This window comes from Hyperoodon ampullatus (genome assembly GCF_949752795.1).
Source record: "Hyperoodon ampullatus genome assembly, chromosome: 7".
Lineage (NCBI taxonomy): Eukaryota > Metazoa > Chordata > Mammalia > Artiodactyla > Ziphiidae > Hyperoodon > Hyperoodon ampullatus.
Window position 1 is genome coordinate 86,522,109 of NC_136920.1, and position 23,705 is coordinate 86,545,813.

The 23,705-nt window shown below is 38.1% G+C and overlaps 1 pseudogene across 1 annotated transcript in view; it reads left to right on the forward strand.

Moving 5' to 3' along the window:
* LOC307055650 overlaps positions 1-21,252 on the forward strand; it is a 45,408-nt pseudogene extending 24,156 nt beyond the window's left edge. Inside the window, exon 2 of the transcript in view lies at positions 20,297-21,252. The product of the transcript in view is annotated as an uncharacterized misc_RNA (transcript). The remainder of the gene's footprint in view (positions 1-20,296) is intronic.
* Positions 21,253-23,705: the final 2,453 nt, after the last annotated feature.

Sequence of the window (23,705 nt, forward strand, 5' to 3'; positions counted from 1 at the left end):
TGGGTTTTGTTAACTGTTAGTGTTAAGTTCTTTACCATCTTTGTTCTTCTTTAAGATGGCCTTAGCTAACTGGTGATTGTCAGCTGGTTATGTGGAGTTAATATTCATTTTGTATGTTTTTTACCCTCTACCATACACATCCCTCAACCAGCTGACTGAAATACTGGCTTAATCTACTTAGCTGTCAAGAGAACCCAGTTAGGACCTCTAACCTCTTAGTGGATTTTCAGATTTATTGAGTAAACAGAAAACAATTTCTTTTCTGTTCATTGAGTAAACAGAAAATGTGATGAATTAAATTATTCATCACATTTAAACTCAGTGCTCACTTTTAGCATAAATCACTGCTGTGTGCAGTAATCAAATATTTAGTTCAAATGTGTATATTTAATTGCACTGAGGCTTAATTTTCTCATTTGTAAGTAATCAGCTGTTTTGTTTATTATGACCAACTCTGTAGATACTGTGTTTGGGATTTTTGAAGCAAAAAGATGAAACAGGAATAGTAAAATAAAAATAAGACGAATCCATCTGGAAGACTGAATCATCTGTGCCTGACATTTAAAGGCAGTGATCTTTGTTAGTCACAATGTGATATTGTCAGTTGGAAGAGATTTCTCCTCAGTATCCTGCCTTCTTTTCTCCTTCTATTTCATGTTGAATCAATTGGGGGAAATCATAAGTTTTTAAACTAAAATATTAGTTATTTTTCTTCAAAATGAGTCATTCATAACTTATTTTCTTTGGGGGCTGGAGAACGGGAAGGAGTCAGGGAAGTAGGGGCCTTCTGGTGACAGTGACTGTGCATTCCACATTCCCATATGACACACGTCATCATGTATGGTATGTCAGAGTTGACCCTTGAACAGTGCAGGTGTGAACTGTGTGGGTCCACTTACATGTGGATATTTTCCAGTAGTAAATACTACATCACTACGTGGTCTGTGATTGGTTGAATCTGCGGATGCGGGGGTGGGAGGCGCCTATAAATTATATGCTGATTAACCCTTGCATGGTTCAAGGTCCAACTGTATTTAAAATTGAGACTGCCTTGGGAAATTGAAAATATATGAATTATTGCAGTACCTTTGGGGAACTTTCTTTCTAGTTTTTAAACTTGGGGGCCAGATGATCAGAGATCTGTATACATGTGTGCTGCATGAGTTTTTAATTCCTCTCTCAATTAATAAATGGTGAGTTACAGGGGTTCATGTTTGCTTCAGAGGTTGGAATTGAACTGAATGTGAGTTAGGCACATAATAAGGCTCTAACCCCACCTATTTGCTTTTAATTATAAATAAAGAATATACCATTTCATTTATAATGTAATTTTAATATAATTAAGCTTGAATAGTTAAAAGTTGCATAATTATATCCTTCATGAGTTAGAATAACTAACCAACCCAAATCTGCTCAGATCCCTGGCAGCAGTCCATTTGTACAACCATGTGGTAGGCAGTTCTCCTGTGTTAGCAGGTCTGATACAGATTTTTGCCTAGAGATCTCAGTGGAAGCATTTTTGAACAGGTACTTACTGAGTGCATATTGATTTTCAAATACTTTGTAAGCTCTGGCAATACAAAGATGAGCAAAATAGGTGTGTTACCTGCCATCACAGAAGTTTCCAGCTAGAGTTGTATAACTCTGGGTTATAATGCGGTGTGTTTGCCTACTGGTAATAAGAAATACTTTTTTTCCAGCTTTATTGAGATATAATTGACATATAATATTGTGTAAGTTTAATGTGGTGATTTGATGCACATATATATTGCAAAATGTTTACCACGTAAGGTTAGTTAACACATCCTTCACCTCTCAAAATTACATGTTTGTTGTTGTTGTTATGGTGAGAATATATAAGATCTACTCTCTTAGCAACTTGCAAGTGTACAGTGCAGTATTGTTGACTGGAGTCAGCATGCTGCACATTAGATCCTCAGAACTAACTCATAACTGGAAGTTTGTACTGTTTGAGTAACATCTCCCGATTTCCTCTACCTCCCAGCCCCTGGCAACCACCAATCTACTCTGTTTTTATGAGTAAGTGATTTTTGATTGCCCTGTGAGTTTTCAGGCCTTCTGCTCCAGTTAAGTATAAAGTTTCTAGAACAATATATTAGTATAAGACTTTTTTTTTTTTTTTTTTTTTTTGCGGTACGTGGGCCTCGCACTGTTGTGGCCTCTCCCTTTGCGGAGCATAGGCTGCGGACACACAGGCTCAGTGGCCATGGCTCACGGGCCCAGCCGCTCCGCGGCACGTGGGATCTTCCCGGACCGGGGCACGAACCCGTGTCCCCTGCATCGGCAAGCGGACTCTCAACCACTGCGCCACTAGGGAAGCCCTAGTATCAGACTCTTACATATTGTGGACTATTTTTCCTCAACATGTAGTTAGTTAACAGTGTGTAACATAGCTGGATTTAGCCGTTTGCACTCTGTACAGAGCATATTCTGTCTGAAAATATTAAGCCTCTGTTTCTGAGTGCTCCTGGAAACAGGCCCTCAAAATTAACGTGCACTGCACGTTCTTTATGTATCACGTTTCCTTATCTACTGCTCTTTTTGCTTGGATTGGGCAATAATGAGAATGTGTATACTTACCTATCCATAGACTGTGGCCATATTTGGTATCAAGAATATGTCCTTATTCATAGATAAGATCTGTCTCCATATATCACAAGTTCCTGTTTAAGAAGCAAAGTGAGGTAATGAACAGGGAGAGGGATGGATCCCTATCTGGCAGAATTTAGGTGGCCACTCCCTAGGTGTCCAGGAGGAAGAGGGCAAGATTCGGACCAGTCTTTTTCAGAGGTATGTAGGTTTGGTGCCCCTTCCTTTCCTTGTTGTCTTCCTGAGATCCTCCCTCTGCCTTCTTAACTTACCCTCTGGCTCTCCAGTTCCTTCCCCCGAAGCACACCTGGATTTGATTTATCTATGTAGTTCTACTTTTACACCTTTTAGACCAAGGTCAAGTTTGTCTGCCTCTTGCCATCTCCACTGCTACATCTGGTAGATAGTCTCTTTCAGTTTTTGCAGCAGCCTCCTTACTGCTCTCTCTGCCTAAAACTTTTCCATTCCAGCTCATTCTTCCTTCATTTTGGAGCCAGAATAATTTTACTGAGATGCCCATATCGGTATTCAGGGAGTTTCCCTAGGTGCTTTTCCCTGGTTGGGCTTAGAGTTGGGCCTAGCGAGAGGCTAAAGCATGCTGTGTAGAGGGAGTAGCATTTACAAAGCTTTGATGCTTTAACTGATGGCAGCATCATTACGTGAAGGAGACAGCCTCTAAGAAAGACTGCAGTTCTTTCAGACCTGATAGTCATTTACCTCTAGGCATGTTGGCAAAGTCAGTTATATTACTTACTGGTGGTATATCCTTACTTTAATTCAAGCACAGATACACTTGAACCTTGTTTCTCTTACACAGTTGGATTTGGAAGACCTGTTCTGCCATTTGTATCTAAGAGCTTGTTCCTGTTGTTTTCCTGGAGTATTTGATTCACGCTACTGTGTTTGTTTGGTTAAGAAGAATAACTAATTTGCAGTGGTGATCAGTATTTTGCCCAGTTCAGCAAACATCTTTGATGAGTTGGAATCCCCTGTCGAGGAGAGAAGTTGCCAGTTAAACTGTTAATGGAAAGCAGTGTATTAGCATAGACAGCATCCTGAAAATGCACAGGTACCATCTACTAATTATCTGACCATTGTTGCCTCTTAACCAGCTTGGTGACAGTATATCCTAGGGGAGTTTGTTGTTTTCCTCCATTGATAATCAAAGATTAGACATAACTACAGTTGAGAGTAAAGCTGTTAAGCTGGAAGTAGACCAATTAGTGTAAGTGATGCTAAAGGTGTTAGAGAAGATAAAAGTATACTGTAGTTGTGAAGGTAATGTCAGTTTAGAACTGCTCCTAAACTATAAATTATCTCCCTTTTCTGTGGTGGAGATAATACAAGGGTGAGGCATGTAATCACACTGGCGTGTTTGAAATAAATGTCCTTTGTTGTTGTCCTCAACCCTCCATATTTTTTGCTCTATTTCTTCCATAATATTTTAGTTATAAATATGTGTAATTAATATGTTGTTGATGTGTTTCATTCAGTAAGTTTCTGTCAAATATAATTTTAAAGTATAGTTGCATTTAAACATTGAGCTTAAGCAAATTAGATGTTTTCTGTGTTTTCATGACTACATTTACATGCATTCATATAGTCCACTTACTTTAAAAGTTTACTGTTTTCTGCCATGTGTTTTTTACATTCAGAGGCACATTTTCTTCTTATTGAAACTGTTTCAAGATTTTGTGATGTAGGCTGGTGGAAAAATGATTCATTTGACAGTAGTGTATTCTACAGTCAGGGTTATTGGAGTACATCATATTTCATTAAGGGAGAAAAGCTTGAGAAAAGGAGAGTCTGTAAACCAGATAAAAGTAACAGTGTCTGTTAACTTCATTATCTTATCACCATCACCTTTAGAGTTACTTAGTGGTGCCTCATCAAGATAGGACCAGTCTACTTATTGTCTACTGGTTTAGAATTCTCTTAACCAATATCTAAGAAATCACAACTTGCTGGTTTAAATTATAAGGTATTTTTTGGATCTAAGCCAAATTTGAAGATGGATTTTATAGCATTCAGTGTAATTTTTTTGTTTTTAATTTACACTTATTTATTTATTTATTTTTGGCTGTGTTGGGTCTTTGTTGCTATGCGCAGGCTTTCTCTAGCTGCGGCGAGCAGGGGCTACTCGTCATTGCGGTGCCCACGCTTCTCATTGCGGTGGCTTCTCTTTGTTGCAGAGCACGGGCTTTAGGCTCATGGGCTTCAGTATTTGTGGCTTGCGGGCTCTAGAGCGCAGGCTCAGTAGTTGCGGCGCATGGGCTTAGTTGCTTCGTGGGATGTGGCATCTTACCGGATCAGGGCTCGAACCCGTGTCCCCTGCATTGGCAGGCAAATTCTTAACCACTGCGCCACCAGGGAAGTCCCCAGTGTAATTTTTAAACATCTGTTCTTTGAATAAATAATTCTTTAAAAGGTAAAAATAATGTAATGGAATTCATGGTGTGATTTTTCTGAAGGGCAATTTAGGACTATGTATCAAGAGCCTTGAAGCGTTACCTTTGACCTAGTAATTCCATTTCGAGGAACTTAAAGATTTAACCAAAGATACTCATTGTAGTATTATATCTAATGATGAAAATTTGGTAAATCATAATGTCCAACAAAATATAGTTATGATATTCCATATAGAAGAATGTTACTTAGCCATTATAAACTTTATTACTTAAGACTATTTAATAACAAGGGAAAATCATGATATAAAAGTGAAAAAGGTATGAAGAACTCTGTAAGAAGTTGAGCTCTATCAAACAAAAGCTAGCAGTTAAAAACATGAGTCAGGGGACTTCCCTGGTGGCGTAGTGGTTAAGAATCCACCTGCTAACGCAGGGAATACGGGTTTGAGCCCTGGTCTGGGAAGATCCCACATGCCGCGGAGCACCTAAGCCCGTGTGCCACAACTACAGAGCCTGCGCTCTAGAGCCCATGAGCCGCAACTACTGAGCCCGCGTGCCACAACTACTGAAGCCTGTGCTCCTAGAGCCCGTGCTCCGCAACAAGAGAAGCCACCGCAATGAGAAGCCTGCACACTGCAACGAAGAGTAGCCCGTGCTCGCCACAACTAGAGAAAGCCCACGCACAGCAACGAAGACCCAACGCAGTGAAAAAAAAAAATTAAAAAGCATGAGTCAGTCCTGTATATAAAAGATCTGGAAAGATCATCAAGCCACATAAGATGCAGAAAAGCAAGGTATAGAATAATACACATGCACAGAAAAATAAGATGTTTATGAAAATACACTAAATGAACCATATTTAATTTGTATATAAGCATGTACAGGCATAAAGAAAAGTATTTTTAGTAAAACTGTTAATAATGACTGGAACTGGAGATAAGAAAAGGCTTACTTTGACTCCTACTTGACTTTTAACAATGAGAGTGTATCCATATATTTGTAATTTAACATAATAGTAAAAAAAACCCTGCAACTTTTCTATTTTATAAAGAAAAAAATTCACTAAGATATAAGCAGTGGTTATCTCTGGAGAAAAGGCTTACTTTGACTCCTACTTGACTTTTAACAATGAGAGTGTATCCATATATTTGTAATTTAACATAATAGTAAAAAAACCCCTGCAACTTTTCTATTTTATAAAGAAAAAAATTCACTAAGATATAAGCAGTGGTTATCTCTGGATGGTAGGAGTTCAGATAGTTATTAATATTCTTTGTATTTTTTTGTACTTCTCAGAATTTTGGCAATGAACAGGTATTATTTTTATAATCTGAAAAAGCAGTAAGTTTTTTAAAAAGCTGAAATCACAGGTAACAGCGTGGTCTGGAGTAAGGATTGCTGTTATTCAGATCCTGGCTGTAGCATTCTAGAGCCTTGTGACCTTGGGGCTGGGGCAGGGGGAGCTGTTTTACTTTTCTCACAGGATTTTTTGAAGATTAAATTAGGTATGACATATGTAGGTTAATTTTTATAGTGTCTGGCATGCATTAGGTGCTTAATGAACCTTAATTTCCGTCCTTCTTGTTTTTTCTCATTAATGACATAATAAACTCTTCAAAAGAGTGGAAACTACCATAAAGCTATTAACAAAAACACAAATGTATTCAGTAATTAGACAGTTGAAGAGCTTACAGTGTGATAGTTTCAGAAATAATCCTGCTACAGTATACAGAGTGAGAATATTCCTTAGAACAAAGCAAAGAACTATGGTATTTCACTTCTGATGATAGGAAGAGGTGGGTATCAATCCTCACCGTTCTGTGTGAACCAGTTGTTAGTCAGCAGTAACATTGTTGTCTAAGTATAGTTTAAAAAATTCTCCACAGGTTCAACCTGAATAGTTTTTTTAAAGCTTTGTTATAGATAAATTGCTGTTTTTTTTTTTTTTTTTTTTTTTGCGCTACGCGGGCCTCTCACTGTTGTGGCCTCTCCCGTTGCGGAACACAGGCTCCGGACGCGCAGGCTCAGCAGCCATGGCTCACGGGCCCAGCCGCTCCACGGCATGTGGGATCCTCCTGGACCGGGGCACGAACCCGTGTCCCCTGCATCGGCAGGCGGACTCTCAACCACTGTGCCACCAGGGAAGCCCAAATTGCTGTTTTTATTCATCATAGCTGTCAATATTAAGAAATAAAATTAGGATTTCAGGATAAGTCTTGTATTAGTAAATTAATATGTAAAATGAGATATCTTAATTTCAGAGGCTATATTTCAGTGACATAAGATAATTAGGGAAAATAGACATCAACATAAAATTCTCAAAGCAGTTAACGATTGTATTCTTCTTACACATTTGTTAGACATACAATAGAAAATACAGACATCTGCTTTTCCCTGTTGTGCAGAGGAGGTATCACAAGCTTAAAAAGGAAGATTGATTGATATCAGCTGGTGAGGTGGCAAAGTAGGGTCTCGTCCTAAATACATTGGACTTGAGAAGCACCAACATTGCTGTCTCTGGTATTGCTGCATCTGATGTTTTCATACAAGGAAGCAATTTTTAAAAACACTAATTCAAAAAGATACATGCACCCCAGTGTTCACAACAGCGTTTTGTATAATAGTCAAGGTATGGAAGCAACCCAAGTGTCCATCAACAGATGATGAATGGATAAAGAAGCTGTGGTATGTATATACAATGGAATACTACTCAGCCATAAAAAACAATAAAATTCTGCCATTTGCAGCAACCCAAGTGTCCATCAACAGATGATGAATGGATAAAGAAGCTGTGGTATGTGTATACAATGGAATACTACTCAGCCATAAAAAACAATAAAATTCTGCCATTTGCAGCAACCCAGATGGACCTAGAGAGTATTATGCTTAGTGAAATAAGTCAGACAGAGAAAGACAGATACTATATGTTATCACTTATATGTGGAATCTAAAAAATAAAACAAATGAATGTCTGTAACAAAACAAACAGACTCACAGGTATAGAAGACAAATCAGTGGTTACCGGTGGGGAGAAAGAAAAGGGGAGGGGCAAGATAGGGGTATGGGATTAAGAGGTACAAACTAATGTGTATAAAATAGATGAGCAACAAGCATAGATTGTATAGCACAGGGAAATATAGCCATTATTTTATAATAACTAGGTGGAATATAATCTATAAAAATACTGAACCATGATGCTGTACACCTGAAACTAATATAATACTATAAATCAATTATACTTCAGTACAAAAAAAGGGAACAATTTCTTTAAAGGGCTGAGAGGTTTGGATAGGTATCAGGTGTTCCTGTTAGTTCATTTGTTTCCTTATTTAGTCATATTTCTCAAAGGAATACATTTGATATCATGTATAGCTGGCTATGTTTCTTCTTATAGTCTTCCTCTTAAATTGCAACCCTTCAAGAATGCCACAGAGTGAAAAACAGTTTGGGATAGATTTTCGTGTGGTAGAAAATGAGTGTGCTTTGGGAAACCACTCTGCTCATGTGACTCTGAGTCAGCAGCAGGGTCTCAGCTGGGAGCCTGCACTTATGGTTTGGCATGAGCACCTCTTTTCTTGAGTATCTACTAGTAATAAAAATTTCAATATTAATGCCAATTCAGTGCTTTTTATAAATGTATGAAATCCTTTAGAATTGAGCCCTCTGAGTTCATTTCCACTCTGATATACATATTTTCCATTATATGATCTTTTTTCTAAAAAGCTAAAAAAATATGTTGGAATATGTTGTTCTTTCATACCCGTATCTGATTTTTTACCTTGTAGATTGGTCAGTGGTCAGTGTTTTTTTTTTTTTTTTTGTCTCAGTAGTGTCTTTATATATATATATATATATATATATATATATTTTTTTTTTTTCAGTATGCAGGCCTCTCACTGCTGTGGCCTCTCCCGTTGCGGAGCACAGGCTCCGGACACACAGGCTCAGCAGCCATGGTTCACGGGCCCAGCCGCTCCACGGCATGTGGGATCTTCCCGGACTGGGGCACAAACCTGCGTCCCTTTCATTGGCAGGTGGACTCTCAACCACTGCGCCACCAGGGAAGCCCGTGTCTTTATATTTTTAACCTTGTAGTTGTTTGACTCATTATAGGTTTTCTAGGAAATTTTCTGTTGTTTTTAATGAATTTCAGAATGGTTCTCTTTTGACTTTGTCCCTTATCTTAATGGCATCCTATTATTTTCCTTATATAATTTAGTGTATTATTGTCATCCTTGCACTACAGCATTTGTTGTAAGAGGTAATCTGAGTGGCACTGTGTTGCCCTATTATCTTGGTTGGCTAAATGACTGTGAGAGAGGCAGTGGACTCCAGGCTCCAGGAGGGCAGAGACCATGTCAGCTTTACTCACTGTACACTATGCCTTGCACAGCAGGTGGTACATAGTAGGCACACAGTACAGAAGTACACGAGGGTGTGTCGAAGCACAGATAGAGCAGAAGGAACCTTGGGGTCATAGGTCACTACAGCCTGAGTCATCAGCGTATTGTTTGGGGTGTGGAGCACAAGAAAAGGAGGAGAGGGAAGATTCAGCCAGGATTTTATAAGTATGTGGAGAAACGAGTAATAGTGATAACAGTATTTTTTGTTTTTTCTTTTTTAGCATTTTAACCTTTTTTTCCTTAATTTTTAAATTTTATTTTATTTATTTTTTTATACAGCAGGTTCTTATTAGTCATCAGTTTTGTACACATCTCAGTGTATACATGTCAATCCCAATCTCCCAGTTCATTCCACCCCCACCCCCACTCCACGCCGCTTTCCCCCCTTGGTGTCCATACGTTTGTTCTTTACATCTGTGTCTCTAGTTCTGCCCTGCAAACTGGTTCATCTGCACCATTTTTCTAGGTTCCACATACATGCGTTAATATACGATATTTGTTTTTCTCTTTCTGACTTACTTCACTCTGTATGACAGTCTCTAGATCCATCCACGTCTCTACAAATGACCCAATTTCATTCTTTTATACGGCTGAGTAATATTCCATTGTATATACGTACCACATCTTCTTTATCCATTCGTCTGTCGATGGGCATTTAGGTTGCTTCCATGACCTGACTATTGTAGATAGCACTGCAATGAACATTGGGGTGCATGTGTCTTTTTGAATTATGGTTTTCTCTGGGTATATGCCCAGTAGTGGGATTGCTGGATCATATGGTAATTCTATTTTTAGTTTTTTAAGAAACCTCCATACTGTTCTCCATAGTGGCTGTATCAATTTACATTCCCACCAACAGTGCAAGAGGGTTCCCTTTTCTCCACACCCTCTCTAGCATTTGTTGTTTGTAGATTTTCTGTTGATACCCATTCTAACTGGTGTGAGGTGATACCTCACTGTAGTTTTGATTTGCATTTCTCTAATAATTAGTGATGTTGAGCATCTTTTCTTGTGCTTCTTGGCCATCTGTATGTCTTCTTTGGAGAAATGTCTCTAGGTCTTCTGCCCATTTTTGGATTGGGTTGTTTGTTTTTTTAATATTGAGCTGCATGAGCTGTTGATATATTTTGGAGATTAATCCTTTGTCCGTTGATTCGTTTGAAAATATTTTCTCCCATTCTGAGGGTTGTCTTTTTGTCTTGTTTATGGTTTCCTTTGCTGTGCAAAAGCTTTGAAGTTTCATTAGGTCCCATTTGTTTATTTTTGTTTTTATTTCTATTACTCTAGGAGGTGGATCAAAAAATACCTTGCTGTGATTTATGTCAAAGAGTGTTCTTCCTATGTTTTCCTGTAAGAATTTTATAGTGTCTGGTCTTACATTTAGGTCTTGAATCCATTTTGAGTTTATTTTTGTGTATGGTGTTAGGGAGGGTTCTAATTTCATTCTTTTACATGTAGCTGTCCAGTTTTCCCAGCACCACTTATTGAAGAGACTGTCTTTTCTCTATTGTATATCCTTGCCTCCTTTGTCATAGATTAGTTGACCATAGGTGTGTGGGTTTATCTCTGGGCTTTCTATCCTGTTCCATTGATCTATGTTTCTGTTTTTGTGCCAGTACCATATTGTCTTGATTACTGTAGCTTTGTAGTACAGTCTGAAGTCTGGGAGTCTGATTCCTCCAGCTCCATTTTTTTCCCTCAAGACTGCTTTGGCTATTCAGAGTCTTTTGTGCCTCCATACAAATTTTAAGATTTTTTGTTCTAGTTCCGTAAAAAATGCCATTGGTAATTTGATAGGGATTGCATTGAATCTGTAGATTGCTTTGGGTAGTATAGTCATTTTCACAATATTGATTCTTCCAATTCAGGAACATGGTATATCTCTCCATCTGTTGGTATCATCTTTAATTTCTTTCATCAGTGTCTTATAGTTTTCTGCATACAGGTCTTTTGTCTCTCTAGGTAGGTTTATTCCTAGGTATTTTATTCTTTTTGTTGCAGTGGTAAATGGGAGTGTTCCCTTAATTTCTCTTTCAGATTTTTCATCATTAGTGTATAGGAATGCAAGAGATTTCTGTGCATTAATTTTGTATCCTGCAACTTTACCAAATTCATGGATTAGCTCTAGTAGTTTTCTGGTGGCATCTTTAGGATTCTTTATGTGTCGTATCATGTCATCAGCAAACAGTGACAGTTTAACTTCTTCTTTTCCAATTTGGATTCCTTTTATTTCTTTTTCTTCTCTGATTGCCATGGCTAGGACTTCCAAAACTTCGTTGAATAATAGTGGCGAGAGTGGACATCCTTGTCTTGTTCCTGATCTTAGAGGAAATGCTTTCAGTTTTTCACCATTGAGAATGATGTGTGCTGTGGGTTTGTCATATATGGCCTTTATTATGTTGAGGTAGTTTCCCTGTGTGCCCACTTTCTGGAGAGTTTTTATCATAAATAGGTGTTGAATTTTGTCAAAAGCTTTTTCTGTATCTATTGAGATGATTATATGGTTTTTATTCTTCAGTTTGTTAATATGGTATATCACATTGATTGATCTGCGTATATTGAAGAACCCTTGCATCCCTGGGATAAATCCCACTTGATCATAGTGTATGATCCTTTTAATGTGTTGTTGGATTCCGTTTGCTAGTATTGTGTTGAGGATTTTTGCATCTATATTCATTAGTGATAATGGTTTGTAATTTTCTTTTTTTGTAGTATCTTTGTCTGGTTTTGGTATCAGGGTGATGGTGGCCTCATAGAATGAGTTTGGGAATGTTCCTTCCTCTGCAATTTTTTGGAAGAGTTTTAGAAGGATGGGTGTTAGCTCTTCTCTAAATGTTTGATAGAATTCACCTGTGAAGCCATCTGGTCCTGGACTTTTGTTTGTTGGAAGATTTTTTTTTTTTTCGGTGTGCGAGCCTGTCACTGATGTGGCCTCTCCCATTGTGGAGCACAGGCTCCGGACACGCAGGCCCAGCTGCCATGGCTCATGGACCCGGCCGCTCCGCGGCATGTGGGATCCTCTCGGACCGGGGCACAAACCCGTGTCCCTTGCATTGGCAGGCGGACTCTCCACCACTATGCCACCAGGGAAGCCCCTGTTGGAAGATTTTTAATCACAGTTTCAATTTCATTACTTGTGATTGGTGTGTTCATATTTTCTATTTCTTCCTGGTTCAGTCTTGGAAGGTTATACCTTTCTAAGAATTTGTCTGTTTCTTCCAAGTTGTCCATTTTATTGGCATAGAGTTGCTTGTAGTAGTCTCTTAGGATGCTTTGTATTTCTGTGGTGTCTGTTGTAACTTCTCCTTTTTCATTTCTAATTTTATTGATTTGAGTCCTCTCCCTCTTTTTCTTGATTAGTCTGGCTAATGGTTTATCAACTTTGTTTATCTTCTCCAAGAACCAGCTTTTAATTTTATTAATCTTTGCTGTTCTTTTCTTTGTTTCTATTTCATTTATTTCTGGTCTGCTCTTTATGATTTCTTTTCTTCTGCTGACTTTGGGTTTTGTTTGTTCTTCTTTCTCTACTTCCTTTAGGTATAAGTTTAGATTGTTTATTTGAGATTTTTCTTGTTTCTTGAGGTAGGCTTGTATTGCTCTAAATTTCCCTCTTAGAACTGCTTTTGCTGCATCCCATAGGTTTTGGATCGTCGTGTGTTCATTGTCATTTGTCTCTACGTCTTTTTTTATTTTTTTTTGCGGTACGCGGGCCTCTCACTGTTGTGGCCTCTCCCATTGCGGAGCACAGGCTCCGGACGCACAGGCTCAGCGGCCATGGCTCACGGGCCCAGCCGCTCTGTGGCATGCGGGATCTTCCCGGACCGGGGCACGAACCCACGTCCCCTGCATTGGCAGGTGGACTCTCAACCACTGCGCCACCAGGGAAGCCCTCTACATATTTTTTGATTTCCTCTTTGATTTCTTCAGTGAACTCTTGGTTATTTAGTAACATATTGTTTAGCCTCCATGTGTTTGTGTTTTTTACATTTTTTCCCCCTGTAATTCATTTCTAATCTCATAGCGTTGTGGTCAGAAGAGATGCTTGATATGATTTCACTTTTCTTAAATTTACTGAGGCTTGATTTGTGTCCCAAGATGTGATCTATCCTGGAGAATGTTCCGAGAACACTTGAGAAGAAAGTGTAATCTGCTGCTTTTGGATGGAATGTCGTATAAATATCAATTAAATCTATCTGTTCTAGTGTGTCATTTGAAGCTTGTGTTTCCTTATTAATTTTATGTCTGGATGATCTGTCCATTGGTGTAAGTGAGGTGTTAAAGTCTCCCCCTATTATTGTGTTACAGTAGATTTCATCTTTTATAGCTGTTAGCAGTTTCCTTACGTATTGAGGTGCTTCTATGTTGGGTATATATATATTTATAATTGTTATATCTTCTTCTTGGATTGATCCCTTGATCATTATGTAGTGTCCTTCCTTGTCTCTTGTAACATTCTTTATTTTAAAGTTTATTTTATCTGATATGAGTATTGCTACTCCAGCTTTCTTTTGATTTCCATTTGCATGGAATATCTTTTTCCGTCCCCTCACTTTCAGTCTGTATGTGTCCCTAGGTCTGAAGTGGGTCTCTTGTGGACAGCATATATGTGGGTCTTTTTTTTGTATCCATTCAGCAATACTGTGTCTTTTGGTTGGAGCATTTAATCCCGTTATGTTTAAGGTAATTATCGATATGTATGTTCCTATGACCATTTTCTTAATTGTTTTCGGTTTGTTTTTGTAGGTCCTGTTCTTCTCTTTTGTTTCCCACTTAGAGAAGTTCCTTTAGCATTTGTTGTAGAGCTGGTTTGGTGGTGCTGAATTCTCTTAGCTTTTGCTTGTGTGTAAAGCTTTTGATTTCTCCATCAAGTCTGAATGAGATCCTTGCAGGGTAGAGTAATCTTTGTTGTAGGTTCTTCCCTTTAATCACTTTAAGTATATCATGCCACTCCCTTCTGCTTGTAGAGTTTCTGCTGAGAAATCAGCTGTTAACCTTATGGGAGTTCCCTTGTATGTTATTTGTCATTTTTCCCTTGCTGCTTTCAATAATTTTTCTTTGTCTTTAATTTACTATTTTCATCAACATTTACTTATTATCAGCTATGTACTGGAGCAGGCAAAATGAAAATATGAAATATTTAAGGAAAGGAACAACTAGGGAACCATAGGATTATAATAGGATATCCAAGCAGCTTTTGCTTAAGATCGTACCTGGTGGTATAGAGGATATAGTCTTTAGAAGTTTCTTTGCCTCTAGCTGTGAATTATCTTTCTTATGACATTGTCTATGCTAAACTTGAGGGCTGACAAAAATTGTTTGATCCTTACAAATTATTTAGTAGCTGATGGATTTTGTAACTCTCTGGTTAACAGTGTGGTCTTCATCTTGTGTGATTCTTTTCAGAAATGCAATTTTTTAGGTCTTATAGTATCTAGAAGTTTTCAATCTTAAAGTGAATTTCAGCTCTAGATCTTTTTGACAAAGGTTCAAACTCTCAGTTCTAAACATCAGAGAACTATGTTGAATTTAAATGGCTAAGTGAGTCTCCCACTCACCCAACATAATGCCTAGCATAATTACATAAAGGACTCCAAGAAGTGAGAGAACTACTCATCAATAATAATAAAACACAACAGCAGTAGCAGCTAAATTTGCGTGCTTTATATATGCCAGATACTACTTTAATATACATATAATTTCATTTATTTCTCACAACAACTTGAGAAAGGTACTGTTATTATCTCCATTTTACAGAAAAGAGGGTGTGCTAGTGTATGTGGACAAGTGGCATTTTATAAACATTTATATATTTTATAAGTCCCAGTGGGAAACTGGGACTTGGGGAGTAGGGAATAGGGGTGGCCAGAGATGTTAAGAATATAGATTTGTAATCATGTCTACAGAAATGGTAGATAAAGCCTGAAGTGAATGAAACTGTCATGGGAGAATGTGGGTTTGTGTGTGCTCTTAGTGGGGGTGGGTCTGGAGCTGAATACTCTTCATTTTAAAAGAGTCACTTTATTCCTTAAAAAAATTATATATGCTCATTGTAAAAAACCTGGTGGTATGGAGGGTATATCTAAAATCTTAATACTCAAAAGTAACTCATTAATATTCAGGAAGATCAATCTAGACTTCTTTTTATACATATTTGTAGGTAGTTAGAAATAATTTTGGAAATTACTGTTTACTGAACAGTGTATTTTATTTCATACAGTGACTGTCTTTAACAGTCCCAGTCCCTCAGTTGTTTGTTTGTGATATTGAGTTCCTACAACTGTAGCCCTGTATAGGGCTAGGAGGAGGTACACTCTTGGTATGTTGCAAGAGCTTGCCTGGAGGGGCAGTGATCAAGGGAGGTGACAGGAATGTGACACATGGTGGAACTAGTTGGCCTCAGGGTTCCAAGTAGAGCTGTGGTATGGTAGGTTAACAATGACTGCACGTTCTTTGCTGCTCTTTAAAGGAGGCATTTAAATTATACTAAGAAAAACTTTTTTCTGTCACATCATTAGAAACAGTTACTTCTGGTAGCACTTAGTGAATTTAAGTGGTATTTCAGGGTTAGTTTGTATTATTAATATTATAAAAGCTAGATTGCTACTATTGCAATTCCTGTATTTAAGGTATATCGCATAGATATATTTTCAAGAATATATTATATTATTCATATATAGAAAATGTAAAATTAAAATCTGTAAAGAAATACTTTATGAACTTAATGGTGTCCAATTATTTCCACTTCTATCATGATGTTATATGCTCCCTTCAGAGTAGGGAAGAGTTTGCTCTTGTTGACTAGCTATAAATGGGGAGAATGTGCTTACAGCTTAAGAATTAAACAACTTGGTTTAGGTATTGATATTTGATGGGGTTGGTTATCTGAAAGTTAAATCTTAAGATAGTAATCTCAACTAGTATAACTGGCAAGTGGGACCTGCATCTTTAAAAACTTAAGTTTTACGCCCAGAATTAATTCTACAGACATTTTATGTGCAGGTGATATGTAGGAAATGAAGATTACAAAAAACAGTCCCTGCCCTGGAATTTATGTAGTCTGAGAGGTGAGAGCAGAAATTTGTACGAACAAGGTAGAATGATAGTTGCCTGAAAAACTACGAAATGCTGTGGGGTCTCCAAGAGGGAAAAATCTATTTAAAAAAAAATTGTGTGTGTATGTCTTGTAAGTTTTTGGGAAAAAAATTTCAGGAAGTGTGGCATTTGAGTTGGATTTTAGAGAGGTGGCTTGGTGTCAGCAGATTGAGGCTGGCTTGATGGATTAATGTGAGAACAACACAGGTGGAATAGTATGGAACATATTTGGAAAATGGCCAGTAGTGTGTGTTGGCAGTAATGTGGGGAATGAGGAGGATTAATTGGAGATGATGTTAGGGCTAATGTGCGAAGGAGTTTGTACTCTATTTTGTAGGCGTTTGAAAACACTTGGAGGTATTTTATTTGAGCAGGAACTGATATCATTCAATTTGTATTTTAGGAAGGTTTCCTAGATGGACTAAGAGCTAGTTAATGGTAGGTAGGAGCATGAACTGTGGAGCCTTCAGTACGGGGACACCTCCTGGCTCTGTCACTCTTGGTAATCTGATCAAACACGGGTTTACTCATCTGCAAAGTGGTGGTAATGATAGTACTTAGAGAGCTGTTGTGATAAATAAATGACATTATGCAGTGGAGTGCTTACTACAGGTCTTAATACAGAGTAAATGCTCACAAAAAATATTTGCTACAGAAGAATATGATTTTGGAAAGGGCAAAAGCTAGAGGTAGAAAGAACACACAGGAAAGAGGAAAGTCAGTGTGTACTAACCAACAAGGTATATAATATGCCGGGGCTTTTAAAAATTATGGAGATAACATTTTATTGCACTATTGAAAAGTCTTAATTGTGTTTGTTAGATATGTGTTAAACACATGTGTGCATGTGTTTAAAATAAGTTCTCTGAAAAGGCAGCTGGTTATATTAAATCTCGCCTGTCTTTGTATCAGAGTGACATTAAGCCTGCATGAACGCACGGGTTAGTAACTTCTGTAGATACGTGGTGTTGGCGGAACAGGAGATGATTAGTAAACCCAGCTGCCTGGGAAGTCATTGATTGAAGAAAGACCATTGCTGCAGTTTTCACTCAGTGCTTCCTCACTGTGCAGCTTTTTTTCTTACTGGGTCATGAGAAATGAGAAGAGGGTGGAAAAGAAAGGACATGAAAGGGCAAAGGCTGCATTACTTGGCTTTGTTGTTAGGAGTTATTCCTGAGAGGGTATAAAAGTTAGAAGGAAGAATCCTTTAATATAAAGGTGCTCTGTGTCCTCAAAGGGACTGTGAATAAATTCCGTGATTGTTTGGCCTTAAGATGAGAGATTCAGGGTGAATTGATTTTACCTAAGTTTATGGGAAGAGTTAGGATTAGTCAGAACTGTGATTGAGAAAATTGAAAATTACCTTGAAACATCAAAGTCTTTGGGGTCAAATGTGACTCTGCTTTTTCTCCAGCTCATACCCACTATATCAGCAAACTCTGTTGTCCCTACCCTCAAAATAGATCTTGGCTTGGGGCATTTCTCACTTTCTCCATTGCTCCCACTCTAGCTCAAAATCACCATTACCTCCTTGACTAGACCAAGGCAACAGCCCTAAACTGGTCTCCTTGTTTGATTTGTGTCCAGCTCAGAACTAGTCTTTATATAGCAGCTGGGTTAAACCTCTTTAATATAAGCAAGGCCATATTCCTCTTTCACAGAAACCTTAGTAGATTCCTATTTCAGGTCTTCTTAGTACAACTTGGAAAGCCCTGCAAGGTCTGACCCTATTTCTGGAGCCTTTTCTCCTGTCATTCCACTGATACTCTATTGCACACCCTAGCCATCAAGCTGCTCTTGCCCCAGGGTCTTTGCACTTGTGGATCCCCCTGCCCAGATGGGCTTTCCACAGGTACCCACGTAATTCACTCCGTTTATTCAGGTCTCTGTTCACAGGTCACCTCCTCACAGAGGCTTCTCTGGTTACCTAGTGTAAAGCAGGCATTCTCCGTTCCCTTTAATAGGCTTTATGCACTTATCGCTACCCAACAAATACATCTTTTAAGAACATTTGTCTTCCCCATTAGGATGTAAACTCCAAGAGAGCAGGGATTTTGTTTTTTGGAGTATTCCTACCAGCTAGGACTTAGTAAATGGCCAGTAAATATTAGTTTAATGGATGAATGATTTATAAGCAAAAGGGGATTTATATTTCTTTAAATCTGAAATTTACTATTTTCATCAACATTTACTTATTATCAGCTATGTACTGGAGCAGGCAAAATGAAAATATGAAATATTTAAGAAAAGGAACAACTAGGGAACCATAGGATTATAATAGGATATCCAAGCAGCTTTTGCTTAAGATCGTACTTGGTGGTATAGAGGATATAGTCTTTAGAAGTTTCTTTGCCTCTAGCTGTGAATTATCTTTCTTATGACATTGTCTATGCTAAACTTGAGGGCTGACAAAAATTGTTTGATCCTTACAAATTATTTAGTAGCTGATGGATTTTGTAACTCTCTGGTTAACAGTGTGGTCTTCATCTTGTGTGATTCTTTTCAGAAATACAATTTTTTAGGTCTTATAGTATCTAGAAGTTTTCAATCTTAAAGAGCTGAATTTCAGCTCTAGATCTTTTTGACAAAGGTTCAAACTCTCAGTTCTAAACATCAGAGAACTATGTTGAATTTAAATGGCTAAGTGAGGGACTTCCCTGGTGGGGCAGTGGTTAAGAATCCGCCTGCCAGTGCAGGGGACATGGGTTCGAGCCCTGGTCCGGGAAGATCCCACATGCCATGGAGCAACTAAGCCTGTGCGCCACAACTACTGAGCCTGTGCTCTAGAGCCCACGAGCCACAACTGCTGAGCCCACGTGCCACAACTACTGAAGCCCGCGTGCCTAGAGCCCATGCTCTGCGACAAGAGAAGCCCCCGCAATGAGAACTCTGCACACCACAACGAAGAGTAGTCCCCGCCCGCCACAACTAGAGAAAGGCTGTGTGCAGTAACGAAGACCCAGCGCAGCCGAAAATAATAAAATGCATAAACTTATAAAAATAAATAAATGAATGAATGAATGGCTAAGTGAAAAACAAATGTTGCAAACACCAGAATGCTCTTTGGGATCATTAGGAAACCCAGCATGCCTTAGTGTATAAAACTAATGTAAGTCATACTTAAATTTGAATTCTTTCTTACTAGTATTATAATTTTGCACAAGTTTTTTAACTTTCTTGAGCCTGTTTACCTAATGAGTAAAATGGGTATAAAATTATCTAGCTACCTTACGGGGTTGATGTATGAATTAAGAAGATATTTGTATCATATAGTTTGTACATAATAAATGGTAGATAATATTATATAATAGTATATGCATGGGTTGCTGTGAGTGCATAGGTTTTTGTATTTTGATAGTTGTGATGTTTCTAATTTTCCAAAGGTATTCGACAGTATTAACTAACATATTTTAAATCTATCCAGTTGTCATAAAATCCAGTCAATTTGTTTTACGCTTTTTATTTTAAAAAGCAGGTGTATTTTGAATTAATGCGTTATTTAAAATAGTATTAGATAGGGAGGGTGGGAGAGAGATGCAAGAGGGAGTAGATATGGGGATATATGTATATGTATAGCTGATTCACTTTGTTATACAGCAGAAACTAACACACCATTATAAAGCAATTATACTCCAATAAAGATGTTAAAGAAAAATAAAAAATAATATAGTATTAGAAGTTATGAACATGAGAAAGTGACATAATTTCTGCTTTTAGAGATTAAAACATTTTTAGGATCAATATTTTTGAAGCTCTGTAACTGTTTTTTTTTTTTTTTTTTAGTATATTTATTTATTTATTTACTTGGCACAACCAATTCCGGTTCCAGGTCAGAAGAATATTGATCAACAGATTAAAACGTGGCCAAGAAAAATCAAGAAAGATGGAAAGGAAAGCGCTGAGGAAATAGACAGACATGTTGAACGTAGGCATTCAGCGTCTCCAAGGAGATCACTGAGTCCACGGAGGTCCCCAAGAAGATCCAGAAGTAGAAACCATCGTCAGGAGGGCCAAGGGTCGTCTAGTTTTGACTGAGAATTAGAAAGAGAGAAAGAACGCCAGCGACCAGTGCGTGAAGCCAAAGAAAGGCGAAGATCCCGAAATATTGATCGGGGGCTGGAAGGCAGGCATAGCAGGAGTAGGGAAAGACATAGAAGCCGTAGTTGAAGTCGTGATAGGAAAGGGGATAAAAGGGACAGGGATCGGGAAAGAGAGAAAGAAAATGAGAGAGGTAGAAGATGAGATTGTGACTATGATAAGGAAGGAGGTAATGACTGAAAAAAGGAGAGGTCAAGAGAACGGTCCAAGGAATGGAGAAGTAGGGGTGAGGTAGAAGAAAAGAAATATAAAGAGGACAAAGATGGTAGGCGGCATAGAGATGACAAAAAAGATTCCAAGAAAGGAAGCGTAGGAGTAGGAGTAGAAATGTGGGGAAGCGAAGTGGAAGCAGTAGCAAAGAGAAATCAAGTAAACATAAAAATGAAAGTAAAGAAAAATCAAATGGAGTAGAAGTGGCAGTCAAGGAAGAACTGACAGTGTTGAAAAATCAAGAAAACGGGAACATAGCCACAGCAAAGAAAAATCTAGGAAGCGTAGCAGAAGCAAAGAACGTTCCCACAAACGAGATCACTGAGATCAGTGATGGTAGGGACCAGTCTGACAAACATGATCGCTGAAGGAGCCAAAGTATAGAACCAGAGAGCCAAGAAAGACAACATAAAAGCAAAGAGAGTGTGTGAAAATTTTTTGTAAAGGTGGATCACATTGAATCCTATAAATGTTGGATTAAATCTGCTTTTTTTTTTCCTCCCAAGTTGAGATGGTGTAGTAGTTACACACTCTTCAAGCTCCCTGTAGGCTGCATTTTCATTTCCTCTTTTGTGTAGGGAAGTGCCTTTGTAATCCCATTTATGGCATTGATGTTTTCACCCAACTGTTGAGTTTGATACATGATGCACAGATTATTCTTGCATTTTATTGTTTAATTGTTTTTGAGATGTACAGTCTGTACATACGTCCTGAAAATGTTTTAATTCCTTTGGCATGGTTGCCATGTTGGTCAAATTTGTATAAGGCAATAAACTGCCACTAATTCTATTTTTGTTTTGTAGGTGTGGGATTATGGTTTATGTACTGAAGTTAGCATGGCTGTGCTTTTCATAATAGAATGCTAAAAACTTTGAAAATGGATCTTGGATGTCTACTATAGGAGAATTACATGCTTTCAGTGTACATGAAGGCAGCAGTTGTAGGATTCACATTCTTGTCCACTGTATATTATCTTGGAAGGCTCTTGTTAATATGTCAAACCTAATATTCTCCACAGTTAACTTTAGAGAGAATTTAGGAGAAGTTAGCTTCTGATGCAAAGGTTTCAGTTAGGCTGTGATTTGATCAAAAGTCCTTTTAGCATTCTACCTCAAAGGGACACTGTTAGTATGACTAAAATTTATTCACTAAGTTTTCCTTTTTTATTTGGAAAAATACATGGCATGTAATCCTTTTCTTGAGTTTTTCAGATTTTAAAGTACTATATAAAAGGAGAAATTAATGTCTAAAGCCTAGCATTCTTGCAGCAACCCTATACTAACGTGAAATTGGGAGAGGGTGGGGCAGATGAGTAGAGAAATAGATGTAAGCCTCAAGCTTCCAAAGCATTTTTTTTTTTTTTTTTTTTTTTTTTTTTTTTTTTTTTTTTTTTGCGGTACGCGGGCTTCTCACTGCTGTGGCCTCTCCCGCCGCGGAGCACAGGCTCCGGACGCGCAGGCTCAGCGGCCATGGCTCACGGGCCCAGCCGCTCCGCGGCACGTGGGATCCTCCCGGACCGGGGCACGAACCCGCGCCCCCTGCATCGGCAGGCGGACTCTCAACCACTGCGCCACCAGGGAAGCCCCCAAAGCATTTTTATAAATGGAAAATACTTAAATTATGAAACAGCTTGATATAGTGTCCTTTTTTTAAATTGAAAACTTTTTTTATTGATAATGAAGATTGCTGTTTGAGGTTTTAAACTTAATCTAGAACAGAGAAGTATTTAAAGTAATGCTATGCTGCACTATTTAAGATTATCAGCAAATTATTTGATAGATTATTCTTATGACTTGTATTCTGATTACAGAGAAGGATCATGAGTGTGGAATAAATACTGGATTAAATCCTTTAAAAAAAATAAAATTATACCATGGATGTACCTGGTCATCTCACTGATGTACCTGGTCATCTCACTGATGTTAGTGTAGGACCAGTGCACAGAGTATGGCTCAGTAAAATAAAATTACATATTGAAGTTTTCAAGTAGCAGATTCCAGCTTTATTAGATAATCTTTTGATGCTTCTACAAGCTTTTTATGGTTAACATTTTGTGGTGTAGTTTTATTCCTTAGATGCTTTTTTAGTCTTCCATCTCTCAGGTGAGATAATTAGCTTCATTCCATGAAATATAGATTTTAATAAACCTATAGGCAACAATAAGAAAAACATTATTTCTCCTGAGTCCTCTGAATATGAATTAAGAAGGCAATAAGATGTACCTAATAGACTTATAAAAACAGTGCTGCAGTAATGACTGATTTTAAAAAATCCAGTTACATACAGTTCATTTGTTATAACAGTTATGGCAATATTCTGGTCATTACCTATAGAATATATTTGACTTAGAAACTCCCTCTGAGTCTTCATATGCTACCCCCCTCTCCTCTCCAGCTGTGTAGAGAAATATAAAAATATATGGTTAAGCAGAGTCAGTGGGTGAGAAAATGGAATAGACACTCAGGAATTAGGCAGTTAACTTGAAAGTTGCCTTAGAATAAGCTGAATGTGCTGTGTAGGAATTTTGCAAATTGTCATTAAGATTTGTGCAAATGTAAATGCAAATACTGGGTTCTTCTGATAGTTTGCTCTTTCAGGTACTGTACACGGGGGTATACTGCTGGAGGCTACTGCAACAGAAGTACCGTTTGAGCTATAGTCCTGCACAAAAATGTAGAGAACTGGAGAGTAGTAGCAGGGAAAGCAGTCCAGCAGGGAGCAGCCAGTGTTTGCTTAGAGGAAGTCATTCGACAAAACTTGGCTAAAAAACAGGTTGCAGCTGCAACCTGCCTGCTTTATCTGTGTGAAATGATTTATCATTCTTTTATTTGATGTCTGCATATACAAATATAAAGGTGGTCGGTCACCAGTGGTCACCTATTCT